The 10,886-nt window shown below is 47.8% G+C and overlaps 1 protein-coding gene across 1 annotated transcript in view; it reads left to right on the top strand.

The window, feature by feature from the left end:
* The first annotated feature begins 2,559 nt into the window (after positions 1 to 2,559).
* The window catches only part of NLGN1 (neuroligin 1), a 759,716-nt gene continuing 751,389 nt past the window's right edge, over positions 2,560 to 10,886 (top strand). Inside the window, exon 1 of the mRNA XM_048506063.1 lies at positions 2,560 to 2,719. The gene's annotated coding sequence lies outside the window, so the exon portion shown is untranslated. The remainder of the gene's footprint in view (positions 2,720 to 10,886) is intronic.

Genomic DNA, 10,886 nt, shown 5'->3' with positions numbered 1-10,886 from the left:
GGAAAATTCACTCTGAAACTAACAACAAGCAGGTCAGTTACAAACTAATACAGAAATATCTTGACAGGAGAAAGAAAAATGTGTAGCCCAAGCAATTTTAGTCACACTCCTGCCATGCGTCAGTAGTAGAGGATATGCTTTGCATACAAAAGATCCCAAGTTTGAGCCCCGGCATCTTCAGTTAAACGGATCAGGAAACAGGTGCTGTGCTTGAGACCTTGGATAGCAGCTGCCAATCAGAGTCCACCAGAGTGACCTTCAAAGGTCAAACTCCGCATAAGGCAACTCTATGTGGGCACAGGCTTTTATGCAGCTTCCCACACTTCATTCACCAATTCACCCACCATGTCTTGGTGGTTAAAACTCAATATCCACAGCGCCGCAGGTTAGGGCAAGTTCTGAAAAGTTATTCCTTCACTCCAGTTCGTCAGCACTGAACCAGGCCCTACATAGGGGTGGGGGAAACCCTCTGCAGTTCCTTGGTGACTCTATTCTACCTTGAGAGCCAGCGTGGTGTAGGTGTAGTGGTTAAAAGCAGGTGCACTCTAATCTGGAGAAGCGGGTTTGATTCTCCGCTCTGCCACTTGAGCTGTGGAGGCTTATCTGGTGAACCAGATTAGCTTGCGCACTCCAACACATGCCAGCGGGGTGACCTTGGGCTAGTCACAGTTCTTCAGTGCTCTCTCAGCCCCACCCACCTCACAGGGTGTTTGTTGTGGGGGGCGGGAAGGGAAAGGAGATTTTAAGCCCATTCCAGGAGAGAAAGGGGGGGATATAAATCCAACTCTTCTTCTTCTCTTCTTCTTCCCCCAGTTTTGACCTTTGGCAAACTAGAGAGATCTCTGGGACAGAGTATTGCAAAGGACACACCAAGGAAAACTGAAAAAAAGCAAATTAAAACGCAGCACAGCTAGGAATGTTTGGAAGCATCTGCGTGCTCCTTTCTAACCTGGTGCAAACACCTCTGGCTTTTCCCAGAGCCTGAAAGGAGAAGGGTGGCCTATTAAATCCAATGAAATGAAATAAATCTAGAGTACCACTATTTTGTAGCTAAGAGTGGTTGTTTACTAATGCTGGAAAATTTATCCCATAAGATATAATCTTTATATCACATCAGTTACAGGTTACAAATAATACAACGCATGTATCTGCATTCACAAATCAGCAGTTCTTACACAAAAAGTGTGGTAAGCTTCCATTGATTTTACCCTCATGGAATTTTTCAGTGCTTACGACAATCAATCAGAAATAATCACATGCAATAGTTCTTACAACAACAAAAAATAAATCTCCTTCTCATTCAAGATTTTACTCCTCTACTCCAATTCAGCCCACAAGGTCCTGCGGTCAGATCCGTGTTTTACGCCTCCTCGGAAGTCACCTGGATCTCAAGTAGATGAAAACCTTGACTGTCACACCAGATCGATGGAGATTTAGTAAACCACTGATATAAGAATGAGGGGTACTTCTTGTTGCTCTTCTCTGGGTACCACACCCCTCTTTATATCCCCCCTACATCTGGCACCCATGCTAGGGGAGGGGTTCTATCCAGCCCTCTCCATCTCACGTCACAGGTGACGCTGGGACCCTTTCTCACCCTTCGTGCAGCTGCCGGCCAGGCAGAGCCCAGTGCGGGGAGGAGGAGGGGGGGGGACGAAGGAGCTCCACAAGCGCGCGAGGGAGAGAGGCAGGATCGCGCGCAGACGCACACAGGACACCAGGGATCCCCCCCCCCCACCCTCCCGAAATCAGGGGACTGGAGGAGCAAACGTGGGAAAAGCGACCCCGGAAAGTCTCTTGGGCTCGGCCTGCGGGTGTGCTTTGGCCAGCTGCCCCGCCGCCTGCTGCTGCTGCTGCTGCTGCTGCTTGCCCAAGCGCGCGCGCCGGGCCTCCCGCACAGCTGCAAGGCTGCTCCTGCGCGCGGGGAGCCCGCGCGGGCGGGCGGGCGGGCGCGCGCCAAAAACCGGGCTCGCGCCTGCCTGCCTCTTCTGCCTACAGGTAGCAGCAGCAGCAGCAGCGGCGACGGCGGCGAAGAAAGGGGTGGGAGAGGCGAGGGAGCGAAGAGGCAACCCGGCCGGCGGAGCCCTCGCGCGGATGGGGAAGAGGCGGCGGGAGCTCCCTTCGGCAGGGAACGTCCAGCGCAGAGTCGGTGTCGGGGGGCCGCCGCCCGTTGCCCGCCCTCTGAGGGGGGAATAAAACCCACCCTGGGAATTCTCGCTCTCTCCGCCTATATAGATATATCTGTTTTCCCTCGCGCCAATGGTTTTGCTTGGGAACCTCAGGCTCAGACCGGCGGGGAAGCGTCCGCCCGGCCAACTTTGGACCCGTCTCTGAAGCGGCCCATTTAAAAATACCTTTCCCCCCCCCCCCCCCTTCCCCGCGTTTTCCCACTCTTTCGGAGAGGACGTCTGGAATCGGGATCCGTTCCGTCTGGAGAGAGAGAGAGAGAGGCGCTCGGCTCGGTCTGCTCCCTCGGCCCCCTTTTCGCCCCCCCCCCCCGGCTCGCCAATGCTTTCCCTCCCCCCGCCCGCTTTCCTCTCAAGACTCCGGGGATCCTTCGGGGACCTCATGGATACTGGAGACGCCGCTTGGCTGGGCTCGCCGTCGAGGCGCTGAAGACGGAGCTCGCTCGCTCGCCCGGCCGGCCGGCCGACTTCGCCTCGCCTCGCCGGCTATTTATGATTGCGGAGCAGGTGCGGAGGGCGCCCGGTGGCAGCAGGTAAGCCCGGGCCGCCGCTTTGCCCTTTGCTTCCCGGCGTCCTCTTTCGATCGGGGCGTGGGTGCGGGAGCGACGCGACACTGTCTGCTTTGGCCCTCGGAGTGCCTCTTGCTTGCCTCTGCATCTGCCCCTCCCTCCGATTTGGGGAGTTGATGCCTGCTCCGCTGCTGGGTTGTCTACACTGGGGGGAGGGGGGGGGGGTTCAAGCCGAGGTGCAAGGAAGCAGACCCGCTTGCTGGAGGTGTGTCCCCCCCCTCTCTCCCCCCCATCAGCCTGTGTTAACACAGCACACACTGTTGAGTCTGCACTTGGAGGTTCAAGCCCACGTTCAAGGAAGCAGACCTTTCCCCCTTGCTGGAGGGGTGCTCTCTCCGCCCCCCCCCCATCAGCCTGTGTTAACACAGCACACACTGTTTAGTCTGCACTTGGAGGTACAAGCCCACGATCAAGGAAGCAGACCAATTCCCCCTTGCTGGAGGGGTGCTCTCTCCACCCCCCCCCCCCATTAGCCTGTGTTAACACAGCACACACACACCCTCTACAATTCCACAAACGCTCCTTTCTTCCTGCCCGGGAGAACTTGACAAGTGGAGCTAAATAAGTGTTATTGTCGTTTGAATTAGCCACGGTAATGCACCCCCCCACTTCCCCCCTCCCCAGGTTGCTTGGGGAGCATCTGAATTTAGGAGAGTCATTTCGGCAGTAAGAAAGAGGAAGGAAGAAACAGCTCGACTTGGATGGGAAGGGAGTCGCGTTGGATTGATTAAAAGCTTCAAATTTGGGGGGGACCTTGACACATTTCGCCTCAGCCCATCCCTGCTCCAGAAATCCAGAAGTGACATTCATTAGGGCAGAGAAGATGTTGTGGCTTCCCGGTAATGTCCCACCCATCTTCCCTCCTCTGTCTTTAAATGCATGGATTCTTGAGCTGTCTACCCCAGTGGTGCTGTCTTGGTGCTTGGAGACTTCAGTGAAGAGCTTCACAAAAAGAGTGTGTGTGTGTGTGTGTGATAGTGAAGGATAGAGGAAAGTTGTGTGTTGGCAGGGTTAGTGTGTATTTGTGAAGGATTAAAGGGCAGAAGGAAACCCCCAAGAAGGAATTTGTACCAAGCGCAATGGTGAACCCTCTGTGCCCAGCGCTAGTTAGTTATGGGCAGCTGATGGATGAATGGGGGAGGAAGACAAGGGAACAGGATGTAGAAATACAGAGGGCTCCAGCAAGTCAGAAGGGGGAGACTGAGTTGGATTTTTTAAAAAGATGCTGTTTTCCCACTGGGAAAAAAAAAGGATTGGCAATCTTTTTAACCCCACAGGGTTCTTAAGCAAGCATGGCTTTTGGAAACAAGCAGTTAAGCCGAAAGGGATCTGTCGTTTTGTCTCATTGAGCAAGGAAAGGGTTTGTCGACCAGTTACCTGGAAGCAGGGAGAGATTGAGGATGTGTATATGGATTTGAGTGCATGCATGTGTGTGGCTACAGGTTGTAAAACATTCCTATCAAGAAAATGCATTCACTTTGTGCCTTTTCTCTGATGGACATCCAACACAACCACATTTGTATTTCCCTTCATATCATCTCCCTCCCAAGAGAGAAATGACTTCTTCCCAGGGTAGTTTCTAATGTTGGTTTTCATCTGTTCTGCATTATAAGGAGGCAGCTATACTCTTGGTTAGACTACTTGGAGGCCGTCCAAAATGCTGAAAAACCGGTCGTAATTCCTTCTGTCTTGTGAGCTGCAGGGTGGGCGAGAAGCTTAGGAAGAGGAAGGATGGAGGGAATTATGGGAAACAAACACCTGGGTGACATTTCTTTGCATTGGAAAGAATAATATGAATTGGAATTAACTTTCCATGGATTAGAACAATACACGATGAAGTTATTAATGCTGAGAGTGTGAAAACGTGATAGAAATTAGGCTGGGCCTCCTGACCTTGGTCCCCATCAATATACTTTTTGGGCCATGTTTTATATCCCAGGTCCGTATTTTGGAAAGGGCAAGACTTTTAGCAAATAGCTAATTGCGGAAATATTCTTCATTTTATGAGTTTTAATGGGGTCCTTTTTGGTCTTATGAAATAAAAACCTCTTTGTGCTAATAAAGCAGTCTGCTGCGATCAGAAATGACTTCTGCTCCTCTATGGATAAACGTTAACCTTTTGAAGGCATCTCTTTCTCAAATAATTAATTGCTGGGAACAATTACTGAAAGGTTCTTGGCGATAAAGTTGTCACGAAGAAACAGTGGATGGCATCTGATCGTAGATCATTAGCTCTTTTTGTAAATGTTGTGCCATTGGACAACCAACCAGAACCTGAGTAAGGAGGACACATTTGATGGCAAGGTACATGCTACCTGGGATTAAGGTTGCAAAGAAAGCTCTGAGCATGAGTGTCGTCCTTGGCTCAAACCAGGATCTAAGTCACCTGGAAAACTGCTTTAGCGACTTATGCAAAAAATCCCAAGCAGGAACAGTTCGGACTGTCTGATTCTGTGCTTTGATTAAATGTGGGGTGGGCGGGGAGGGAAATGTTGTCGCAAGCCTGCCAGTTCTGCTGTTAGCCTTTGCAATCCTCTTAAATAAAGGCAGGAGCTGTGGCACTCGATTTTTCAGCCGAATGTATTTAATGCTCCTGCAGTGCTGGGGGGAAACGATGCTGCTGGAGCTTTTTAATATCTCTGTGTATGTGTGCGTGTGTGTTTGTGTGTATGTAAGCATAAACACAAACATGCATAGATGTCTTCCCGATCTCCTATTGCCTGTCTCCATGCTTCCTTTGTGAATGGGATTGGCTCCTTCATTGTTAAAAGTCCAGTGTTTGCATTTAGGAAAGAAACAGGGTGGGAAAAATTGAATGCTGCTGTTCAGACAAATCGGGGAAGCTGCAGCTAGTGAAGTTTTCAGTTGGGGGCTGTTCCCTCTGCCCCCTCCCCGCCCCCCAACAAAGAGCCAAGCAAAAAATTTGATACTTTCCTAATGGAGCAAAGCTAAGCAAGTCTGCTTAGAAGTAAATCCAGTTTCAGTCAATGAGACTTACTTCCAGGAAAATCTTCTTAGGATTGCCATGTAAGTTGTCCTTGCTACAATTGTTGATCCTGAGACCAGGGCCATTGTTTATTTGCACACGAGAAGGTGTTGTAAAGGCACCAGGTGAAGAGAGCCCATTTGGATTAAATGCCAAATGAAGGAGATGAATACTGGTCGTAAAAAACCTGATCAGGGTAGGAGGAGGAACAAGGCAGTGTGCCAGATGACCTGATTGGGAGAGTTTGGAGTATCTCCCATAAGGGGCGGGATTTCTAACTCCGGATTGAGGGGTGGGTGTTCTCATCTAAGCAGGCAGAAGATTTAAAAGGTAGATTTTTTTTCTTTGTAGGTGGAATTTTCCTTTGTTTAAATACTTTGCCTAGATGTGGGGACCTTTGCTGGGGCCCAAACTCCTCTGGAAAAGGGCAGTAGAGAATTTTGGGATGTGTTTGCTCCATCTAGGGTGACATTCTTGTACGGTAACTTACAAAACCTATGGTTTTGTAATCTTAGATCAGTACCCATTAGGCATGGCTGCTATTTTCCATGTATGTTCTCTAGTGTAATCTTTAATAATAAAGTTTCTTTCCTGTTTAAGTAAGCCGACTGTGACTGAAATCCTTCTCACATGCTGAAGACTGCTGTTATACACTGAGGATGTGAATACATGGGAGGGAGGAGGGGAAGCTAACATTATTGGAAGGCTCTGTCTTTTCTACTTGCTCAAAAGCAGCCTTACGAAGGTTCCCCCAGGACTGGTTAAATGATAGACTGAGTTTTATATCTTACGGTGGCAGAGGAACATATTTTTACATGTAGGTAAACATGCAACATGCGTGTGAGAACATGCAGACTTAGGGCAGGCTTGTTATACTGCTCCCCCCAAAACCCATCTTCTTTTGTATCCTTAGAATACTTTGTAGCTGATGCTAGCAACAACATTGGTACATCTGATTACCTCTGATCTTTTGTTTTAAATATATCATCATGTTTCGGCTGGAGTTCCATTTAACAGTATTGACAAATCATTCATTGTAGGAAAACATCATTAGAAATGTAGGCTCCATTCATCACATGAGCTCTCCAGACCACTGGGTATTGAATATAATTAATCAATGAAACTAATTTCTTAACTAGAGAATTACCTTGTAGTTTTTCAGTGAAATATTTATGTGGCTTCTGATAATAGCTAGCAGAGCTGCTTGTGGGGTCAGGGGCTATTCTGCCTGAACAGAGTGGTTGATATTTAGCCCTCAGGAATTAATCTGTGCATATTATGAGGGCTGTAGTCTTCAAAGTGTTTACTCTAGCATGGAATCTCTTTTTTTATGGAGCTGTCAATGTGGAAATTCCAGGTTCAAATCTTACCTTTGCCATAGACTCACCAAATGGTTGCAGATAAGCCAGTATCTGTCTGCAGTATTTTCTATAGAGCTGTAAAAGGCAGCTCCCAGCATTCTGTCACATTCTGGTTTGACCAAAGGAAACCAAGAAGGGCCTGTTGTAAACATAAGCAGGCATGAGGGACAGAGAGCAAGCTGTGTATATCCATTAAGAAGGCTGCCATTCTTTTCCTGGGATAAGGAAAAAAGAATGCCATTGTCAGCATCTTGTGACTGTTCAGAATAACAGGAAACAGACCAGATCAGGCCCCACCCCTTGTGCTATTTGACAGGAAGATGGGATGGGTGGAAAAAGATCTTGGCATCTTCTCACTATTCCATTAATCACCAAGATGGTTATGGTGATTACAGCATCTAGATCCGTGGTGGTTAATCCCATGGCATTCCAGATGTTATAGGATTATAATTTTTATCAGCCTCTTCCAGCGTGGCACAATTGGCCATGCTTTCGGAAGGGGCTGATAGGAATTCAGGTCCATAATATCTGAGTGTTGTTCGCTGACCACTGATCTAGATGGTTATAGCATCTAGAGCAGTGATGGCGAACCTATGGCATGCGTGCCAGAGGTGGCACTCAGAGCCCTCTCTGTGGGCATGCGCAAACAGAGTCACCCCCCTCCCCACACACATCTAGGCTGGCCTGGGCTGCTGGGCTCGATTATTAGCATTAAACCTAAGACCTAGTTATGGGGAAGCAGTATAGGTAACCCTGTTAAGCGCTGTTAAACCCCACTGATTTTCATGCGAAGAACTAAAGTGCGATCCTTTGCCTGGGAGTAAGCTCAGTTGCTGGCAATGGGGCTTCTGAGTAAACCCTCCTTGGGTCGTGATTCACCCATTGGAAGAGTTGCACGGTTGCTTCAAAGCAAAGCCACCGACTACCACCAAGCTTACTCCTGAGTAACGCATGCCTCGGAGCCAACCGTTTTTTCTAAACTAAAACCTTAGTATTCAGGTTAAATTGCCGTGTTGGCACTTTGCGATAAATAAGTGGGTTTTGGGTTGCAATGTGGGCACTCGGTCTCGAAAAGGTTTTCATCACTGATCTACAGCAATGGGTGGGAGACTGGCTATAGGTGACTATAGGATTGTCAAGCACTAAAGTAAATTCTGATGCCTTCCACATTCTTGGACACCCAGCTCACAACATCAGTCTTCTCAACCAACCTGGAGGACAGATTAGGGAAGCTCTTTAGGTGTGTAAGGGAAAAAGACCTCCTTTCCCATTTTCTACCTGACAAAAAAGGCTACACCCTGGAAACCCATCATAGCCTGATCTTGTCAGAGCTCGGAAGTTAAGCAGGGAAGTTAAGCCATGGTTAGCACTTGGATGGGAGAACGCTAAGGAGGACTGGGGTTGCTATGCAGAAGAAGGCGATGACAAACCACCTCTGCTCATTCTCTTGCCTTGAATACCCCATGAAAGTTTGCTGTGAGTTTGATTGCGACTTGGCAGCACCCTATTATTACTATAGGAAAATAGAATAACATATAACTGGCAAGTAAGAAGGGAACATTGCTGTTCATTATGAGGCATCAAGATGCCTGGGTCTGGTTTAGAGGTGTATCTAGGGAAAATGTGGTAAATGTGCAAAATCTAGGGAAAATGTGCAAAATCTGAGTTTTCCACCTGCCTCCACCTGTATGGGCAGCCGTCCTCCTTCACCACGACCAGTGTATGGAGTCAGTGTATAGACCCAAGGGGAAGGAGGAGGGGGGTGGGAAAGCAACTAAATACCTGCAGTCCAGGGACATTTGACCCCATATGGTCCCCTGGGCAGTACACCCCTGGTCTGGTTATAGGTTACTCATTCCTCAGTCCTGGTAGGAATAGCCTCCAAAACATGTGCCTGAGCTATGTGCTGGGTAGAACCCAATGTACGTATCTGTGCTTAAGCGAGCTTTTTTGGTGGGTTTCTATTACAAGGTGTAATGTCCCCCTCAAAGGACAGTTGGAGTGCTTTCTGTGGTGGCAAACCTTTGGCACTCCAGATGTTATGGACTACAATTCCTATCAGCCAATTGGCCATGCTGGCAGGAGCTGATGGGAATTGTAGTCTATAACATCTGGAGTGCCAGAGGTTTGCCACCACTAAGCATATAGAGCAGAATCCAAGCATACAGAAGGTGACTGGTGCTTGTCCAAGCCTTTCTTGGAAAGCCTCCCAAGGCAGTCGATGCCATAGTCATCCTACAAATCCTGTTCAGTTCTTGAACTACTCTTTAGCAATTTCCATTAAACAGGGGCAAGTAGCATTCCATGGTGTTGCCTCAGTAAATAAACCCCATGTGCTCTTTACATTACAAACAACAGTGTGCTGGGTGGGAGGGAAGGGAAACAGCAGCAAAATAATGATAGCAGTAGGACACTGTTAAGAGCACAACAGGGTCTGTATTCCCTCCCTTCAGATAGAGCCTACTCAGCTCTCTTTAAGACAATCGTTGCTTAAAGATGAAATCTTTGAGGTTTCAGTGCTGCAATGCCAAAAAAAAAAATCCTCAAACAACAGTGAATTGCAAGCAAATGCTAGAGTTCGTCAGGTCAATTTAGCAGTTCATTACTGCACGGGGAACATTGCTGATCTAGGTGTATGGTAAATTAAATCTTGTAAAGGTAACTTCTGGTAAAGGTAAAATACAAGTCCCCTGTTTGCTGTTATGATGCAGCTAGCAAGTGAAGTGCTTTCCACCAGAAGGCCTGCACTATCTGGGGCCCACTGAGCTAATTGGTGCCCACAAGCTTTGAGTTTATTTTTTATTTTATTAATTTTTATTAAATTTGGTACCCTACCCTACCCCAACCAAGGCTGGGCACAGGGCAGCATTTGTGAATGCAGATAATATTTATCAATTAATTAGTATGATCAAAATTAAATTTTAAAACACTATAAAACAACATTGATGGCAAATATGTATCTTTATAAACCTCAATTTGGCCTAAACCATGTGTCCTATCAAAGCATCCCCGGCCCATTTGTATACCAGTTCTCAGCCAGTGAGATGAGGATGAATGGGCAGAGGTTGAGAGACCAGAAAGTTGGAATGGGCTCATGGTTTCCTCAACTGAAGGGCTGGTGAAACATCTCCAGCCCTCTGGAACTGAGTAATGTCCCACAGGGCCCTAATATCAGCTAGGAGGGAGTTCCACTAGGTGGACTGAAGCTAACCAAATGTCACTGGGACAAGGGACCACCAGAAGGATACATCGAGATGAGTAAAGGGCCATCCATGGGCAGTATAGGGACGGGAGAGTTGGTCTCCAAGGTATGAGGGTTCCAGACCACTCAAGGCCTTAAAGGTGTAAATAGTTGTGACAGCCTGTGTTATGGGGGGTTCAAGTTTTAAAAGAAAGTAGAGTATAGTGGTAGATTGCTTAGTGCAGATGAACTTCTCACACACCCATTCATTCACAGATGAAATCATCACTGGCATTTAGACTTGGACAGACAATGTTTGGCACTTAGGTAGCACCTTTTGTCTGGAGGTCTTTGCAGTTGTAGGTAAGTTAAGGTTACCATCTCCAAGTTGGAGATTTTGGATGTGCAGCCCAAGTAGGGCAGGATTAGGGGAGGGCCTTCAATGGATATATTGCCATAGAGTCTACCTTCCAAAGTCATCATTTTCCCCAGGTGTATTGATCACTGTTACATGGAGATCACCTGTAATGGCGAGAGGTTTCCAGCCGCCACCTGGAGGTTGGTAGAACTAGAGTATCATTGGATGGCTGCTTTACTGATGAA

The sequence above is a fragment of the Sphaerodactylus townsendi genome, linkage group LG08, assembly GCF_021028975.2.
Source record: "Sphaerodactylus townsendi isolate TG3544 linkage group LG08, MPM_Stown_v2.3, whole genome shotgun sequence".
Lineage (NCBI taxonomy): Eukaryota > Metazoa > Chordata > Lepidosauria > Squamata > Sphaerodactylidae > Sphaerodactylus > Sphaerodactylus townsendi.
Note: the sequence above shows the minus strand (reverse complement) of the source record. Positions and strands in the feature narration are given on the sequence as shown.